This window comes from Urtica dioica, chromosome 5, assembly GCF_054948205.1.
Source record: "Urtica dioica subsp. dioica isolate 48M chromosome 5, U.dioica_male_clone48M_v1_H2, whole genome shotgun sequence".
NCBI lineage: Eukaryota > Viridiplantae > Streptophyta > Magnoliopsida > Rosales > Urticaceae > Urtica > Urtica dioica.
The window spans coordinates 37,898,925-37,906,270 of NC_142760.1; positions in this window are offsets into that span (position 1 = coordinate 37,898,925).

The window sequence follows — 7,346 nt, forward strand, 5'->3', positions numbered from 1 at the left end:
AGATTTATGGATATGTAATGAATAACTATCGAACAACTTCTTCTCTTTAAAAAAATATATTAAAGCGCAGACAATAAAATACTAACTAATAAGCTTAATTTAAGAGAAAAAAAAAGTCATTGTTGCGAATTTTCTCGCACACGCAAGTGCACGTGGTCGCAATAGTCATAAATTGTAAGAATGAGTCGATCCCACGAGGACTAGCCAAATTGAGGAATCCGATAATCACAAGCTAATATAGAACTAAATATATTTGATGGAATCGTTGTCACAAACTTTCACTAACATGTCACAAAATTAAATAACTAGATGCACACAAAATTCTATTGGATAAAAGGAAGGACTATGGTTCATGGGTTCACAAAACAACTTGGATTCGCTGAACTAAGAAAAGAACAAGCTATGAGATTCACACTTTTCACTACTCATATTCACTTTAAACGAATTGATAGATCTTTCTCAAGCATCTAACAACCTAAACCGATACCGGAATATCATCTCTCGATCTCAACTCCTAACAAGTACGGCTAGCATTAAAGAACAAGAATAATATCACGAGTCTAAAACATCCTAGCTATATCTAGCCTAGGAATGAATTCTAGTAACCCACACAAAAACACAACAACCTAATCTTTCTCAAGCATTAGAGTTGAATATAAAACGAGCATGAGTTCATGACATTCATACAAGCATTAAGCATAGTTGTGGATTAAGCAAAAAGTGATGAGAAAAACAACAACCTAACAATTCTAATATCTTGAATCCTACATCGTAATGAACCCACTACACCATAGCCCTACATGAGACTAGTTCATAATAATAACCATGACAATAAAAACACTTAAATATGAACACAAGAACAACACATCTAGAGACATCATGATCAAATGAAAAACTTGAATTAAAAATAGTAAGAGTTAGAGAGTAGAACACTTGATTAGATTGTAGCAACGGTAGAACTCTGCAGCTCTCCTTCTCTTCAAATTGGAGCCACAAAAATATGAACAAGTCTGGAAAATTTAGAAAAATTCAAGAAAAAACTAAGACAAGGAAAAAGGTGTTCTTCATAGATTCTACAAAATATCTCTTCATGCATGACTTCTTCTGAGAGCATTGGTCTTTTTAAGGTTGAATGGGCTTGTTTTTGGAGCAATCTAAGCCTTCCAATCTCATCCAATAGTTGAGAATCGCTAAAAAAATTGAAGTTCACGAAGTCTGTCAGGATGACCGCGCGCCGCGCGCTTCACCCTTCGCGCCGCGCTTCCATTTCGCTTCCGCGCGGTTCGCGCGTAAGACTCTGTGGCTTTCGCTTCAGAATTCCCACTCCGCACGGCGCGGAAATGGACCTCGCGGCGCGCGGAGTTGTCAAAAATGTTGTTGATGTTTCTTTTCTTCATTTTTGCTCCGTTTTGACTCCGATTATCTTATTTTTCCATATTGAGACTTCAAACACTAGTAAAACCCATATAGACCTGAAAATCCATCAAAAACACTCTAGAGATGATAAAAATCCTTGAGAACTCGTTGGATTCAAGCTCGGGAGATATGAGTTTACGCGTGATTAACGCACCTATCAGTCATCGAAATTAGTTACAATGCTAAGTACTAACTAAGGAAGTTGGTATTGATATACTCAGACCGTAAGCATTAAGTATTAAAATAATAAATAATTATCATAGGATAAAGTAGAAATACAAATGCAAAAATGCGAGTTAGAATGTACAAAGGAAAAATACATAGTCGGAGTTCTCTTTTATAGTGGTATAATGCATTTATTCTAAATCATGGAAGACAATCTAACACGTTGACAATCTAACAACCAAAATGCATTACTTAATAAATTTAAATTGTATCACTCCATTAAACTATTTCTATAGATCTAATTGTTATGAAAACAGATAAAAAGTTTTTTTTTTTTTTTTTTTTTTTTTTTTTTTTTTTTTTTTTTTTTTAAAAAAACTTAATCTTCAAAAGTAAGCTCTTGATGTGAAAAATTATTACAATTTTTTTTTCTTGCATTTATCTTTTGTTTCTATTGTGTTTTATTACCTTATCACGGTGCCTATAATAAAAAAAATCATATAAAATAGTCATGACCTTTAATCTATTATCTTTAATTTATTTACTAATGAAATATTAGATTCCCTGCAGCAACGCGCGGACAATTAAACTCGTGCTATACTATAGGAGAACTATCCATAAATTGAAAATTTTAAGATTTAAATAATAAATTTATACTTTTAATTGAGAATAATATATAATTGAGCTATAGTTTATTATATTTGATCCTCAAGTGTAAATAAGATTATTATAAATGTATTAACCATAATATACTTAGGGAGCAGCTAAAGTTTTTCTAACTTACAAGTGATATGCCCTATATGAAGATAATTTTTTTTTAATTTATTTGCACTATAATTCTATATTATAATTACTTGTGGGTCCTGTACAATTATATATATATATATATATATGTATATATATATATATATATATATATATTATAGATAGAGATAGTATTGCAATTTTACCTTCGTTTTTTGAAAAGTTGATATCGAAATGTCAAAAAGAGATAGTTACACGCAGGCACGAAGTCAGTAGGTGTCCATGATAGATTATTGCCCCCCTTCAAAAAAATTATTTGCATTTTTAATCAATTTTTATTTTTTTTACAGCTTTTTACCTAAAAATTTATAAATCAGCCTCCCTGAACGTTTTTTTTTTGCATATTAGCCCCCTCTAGTTTAGAATTCTAACTTTGTCCCTGATTACACGCGATTTTTTTTTCTTCTTAGGGCATCTCCAACCCAAAGCTCTATAGATACAGTTTTTTTATTCCAAAATGTAGTTTATGTCAAGGATCGCCGTACTGTTACCGTTACCATACCGGGACCCCAATTTTGGGGGGATACCGCTTACCGGAGAGGAAACCGAGGGGGATTCATACAAAAAAAGGAAACCGATACCGGTAGGAAACCGTTTACCGTAGAGGAACCCGACAAAAATATAGGAAACCGAGGGATATTCAGACAAATATTTTACAATAATAAACATTTTTTCATATTTTGCAAAACTAAATTACTTAGGTTACAAACACGTACGTCAAAATATAAAACACAAAGTTCAAACCAAGATAAAATTCAACATAAAATACAGTAAAGTCAAACTTTGATTACAATATGTACAAACAAAATATAAAACATAAAGTTCAAACTAAGTTTAATTCAACATAAACATGATCAACATCACAATCATCACCAAATTAATTTAAATTTAACATAATCATGAATTTATCTCAAATTAATCGATTCATCATCATATTCTAGGATTAAGACACAAATTTTTTAAAAAATTGAAAAAATCTCCAAATCTCCGAAACCCTAGACTCATACATCTCGGAAACCTCGGTTTTTTTTGACAAACTATGGCAAAAGAAAACGGAATCTGCCTGGATGTACTGTCAAGTTGACGGAATTCTTGGAAAACTGCCGGATTCCTACCAGGTTCAGTTCATGGTTTCGATTTTTGCACGTCCCGTCCCGGTCCCCTCCGGTTCAAGGGAACCCGACCGGAACCCCCGGGAAGTCAATCCTTGGTTTGTGTCACTTCAAATAGTATTTCTTCTCCAACCCAATAATCCATTTTTAACACTAAAAAAGCATGTTCCATATTTTCTCTAATATTTTAATAATTTTAATTACCTAGTTATTACACTATAGTCCATTTATATTTAATTTGTATCTTTTGCATCCAATCATATTATATAATTTTTTTTTACATATTATATAAATTTAAAAGGATTATGAGACTCTCCAATGAATACAAAGTAATATTTTTTTAGAATATAAACACACATTACATATAACATTTAAATACTTGGCAAACAATTATAATGTGAAGTGCATCATACTAAAATACTAATTAGAACTTTACAAATATTAAAAAAAAACTATAGATAACAAAAATACAAAAACATAAACAATTTATTATTTAGTCCTATTCATTGATATACTTTTCCCACACATGATCTATCAATACGTTTGCACTTAATTTTCTATTGTATTATGTCTATCAATTTGTTTGCACTTGACTTTGCAATGTATAATGTTTAGCAATTTATTTTTTAGGACTTTAATTTGTATATATGCCATGTAATTTAATGACTACTTTTGATCGATGTTCATACCTAATTATAATAACATAAAATGATTTTACGATAAATTAATATAATTACATAATAAATATGAAAATGCAAATAGTTAAATTGTTAAAATATTATTAAAATCCCACTCTAAAATGGAGTGGAATGAATAGTGAAACTTAATATTTGGAGTTTTCATATTCACCCACTCCATAATGGAATAGAAAATGAGGTTAGATTGAAGCATATCCAACCTCATTTTGTCATATCCCACTCCATTATGGAGTGCATTGGAGATGGTCTTACAATGTCCATATCATCGACGATATATCCTCCATAAATACAAACAACTCAAATGTGCATTGACTTTATTTTTAATTATTAATATATGTCTAATAGAAAAGGGATATTGACACCAATATTATCATTTGGCTGCCACTTACCAAAAATCAACAAAAAATAAAAATTTGACAAATCTATTACTAAATAAATGTAAAAGGTCGGTAATATCCTTAATAAGATTTTTCACAAAATTGACGAATTTCGTGACACATTTCGTGGCACATTTGTCATGAACTCTCAGTTTTTGTGACACATGAATTTCGAGACTGGTCTGTCACGAAATCATGAATTTCGTGATCAATCTGTCACAAAATCTTGAATATAAAAACTTTCAAACTCAAACACATTTATGCAATACACTTCATCGGACTTTAGAAAGAAAAAAAAGTATATTACATATATGAATGCAGGACTTTATAGATCTTGGGTAAGTCTCAAAGAATGTAGGTCTAATTTGATGCAATTTCCTTATAAGCGTTACGCAACTTTGCAATTTAAGCAAACATGCGAATTCACCATAAACTAAGTACAAACTGAGGCCGGCTGAGAGCACTCCAGTCCAAAGACTACGGTATTAGCCACCTACTCCACCGATCAATCCACACCACGGCTTAAAGTCTGAGCACAAATGTGATTTCGAAAGCAAAGATCCACTGAAAACAACTAATTTGGAAAGAAATATAAAAAATCCCCACAAAAACTCTTAAGAAATCAAAACGAATAACACCTAAACCAAAACCGCTCTACTCCACGATCATAATCCAAGAGTCACAATCGACTGAGAGCCACTCAAAACCTGAGTGCAGTCGAAGGACAAGGAGATCGCGGTGGCGAGGGAAGCGGCTTGGGGCCGGAGCTTCAGCGGCGTGAGCCGATCCGACGATGAAGAGGACGGTGACGATCACAACCACATAAGCCAAGAGAGAAGTGCTTGAACGAGCTATTGTGTGAGGAATGTGAAACTAGTTTTTAGCTCACTCTAGGGTTTTGAGATTTCTTAGAAAGAAAGAGAGATAGACGAGTAGAGGCTTTAGGTGAGAGGTAAACTGAGGGATAATGGTATTTGAAGAAGAAAATAATTCTCTCACTTCATTTTATTTTAGTAATATATTTTTCAATTTTTGTGTTTTGATTGAAATTTGGTAAATACACTTCAAATAGTAATTTGGTGTGAATATCCCAATAGAAAATGGTATATATTTCAAATATTGATCTTCATACACTAATTTCACCCCAAATTAAAATTCTTTATACAACAATTAACACATATACATTCTCTTAAATTAATATGTAATACTAAATTAACTATTTTTAATGGATCGTTTTTAATCAACGGATCGTTTTTGTAGGAAGAACCCAACCAAAAAGTCTCACTCCATATTGAGAAAAGTATAAGATACGATTCTTTCATAAACACTATCGAGTGGGCAAAACTAATCACTAGCCATTTTGAAATGTTATTTTTTCAATATAGCCACCGTTTTGAAAGTTTTAATTCACTAGCCTATACATGTTACTGTTTTACTTAAATGTCCTTAATTATTTATTTTCAAAAATTAAAAAAAAGTAATTACAACCCCACAAATTAAGAAATCAGTTATCTAATAAACATAATAAAATAACTTCTAAAAAAAATTCCAAAAAATAAGCATAATCTTGGTTTTTTTTTTTTTTTTTTTTTTTTAACAGAAAGCACACAAAAAAAAACCATTAAAAAAATATGATGATTCAACTGTTAATATGCAATAACAATAATTAAATAGACCAATAATGCTTTGATTTATTAACAATAATTAACGAAAATTAATGTTAATTATAAAAAATTAACAAGTATTTGTTACAACTAGCCAATCTTTTACCTCATTTTAAAGATCTAGTCAAAGTTTCATTTTATTAGAGAAATATTCCACCAGACCGAAGTTAATTAATTAACTAGTTAAGTTAATTTAATTTACTTTGGTATGGTGGATTATTTTTTGAAGTAAATTATATTAATCTAATCAGATGAGTTAATTAATTTACTTCAGTCCGATGATCTATTTTTAATAAAATGAAACTTTGACTATTTTTAAAAAAGAAGGTGAATATTGAGATACTGACCTAATTGCCCAAAAAAATAATGTTAATTAAAAAAAATTACGCTAATTAAACCGAGCAGCTAGATCTGGTCTCGTCCTTTTTCCGCCTCCACCGCCTGACGGACCGCGGTAATTCCATCTCCTCCGACGAGCCCGACGCATGGGCGGGAATGCCAATGGCTTCTTAACGATGTTGACCAGCGTGGCATCGTTTGATTAGACCAAGCCACCATAGGCTCATCGGCGCGGCGCTCTGGAGCCAGAACCGAGGCTGCCATCACGGACACGAAGATCGGGACAAAGACGATGATTGAGAGGGCAAGGAATCACTGAAGCGAGGCCGTCGGGATCTTGAAACCTGAGAAGGTGATTGTAGTGCCTTGCTTTGTGAAGAAGGTGGTTGACGGAGCCAGATTGGAGAGTCTATAGATTCTACGACAGAGGCAGAGTCAAATTGGAGGAGGGAGAGAGCGACACAGGGCGCATTAGAAAGAAGAGAGAGATAGAGAGCGCATATAAAAAAAAGAGAAAACATGAGAGGAACCGAGAGATTCTACTGATTAGGGATTTAAATTGGATTTTTTTAAATACAAAATTTAATTACTAATTAAATAAGGGTAATGAAAAATATGTCAAGTCAAGTGGCTTAGTTGGTGCCATTTGGCTATTTGTTTAACATTTTTTTAAACTATAGCTAAATTGAAAATCGCACGTTTGAAGTGGGTTAGTTGTATATAATATAAGTTGATGAACAATATATGAAATTAAGCGGAGAATAAATATTT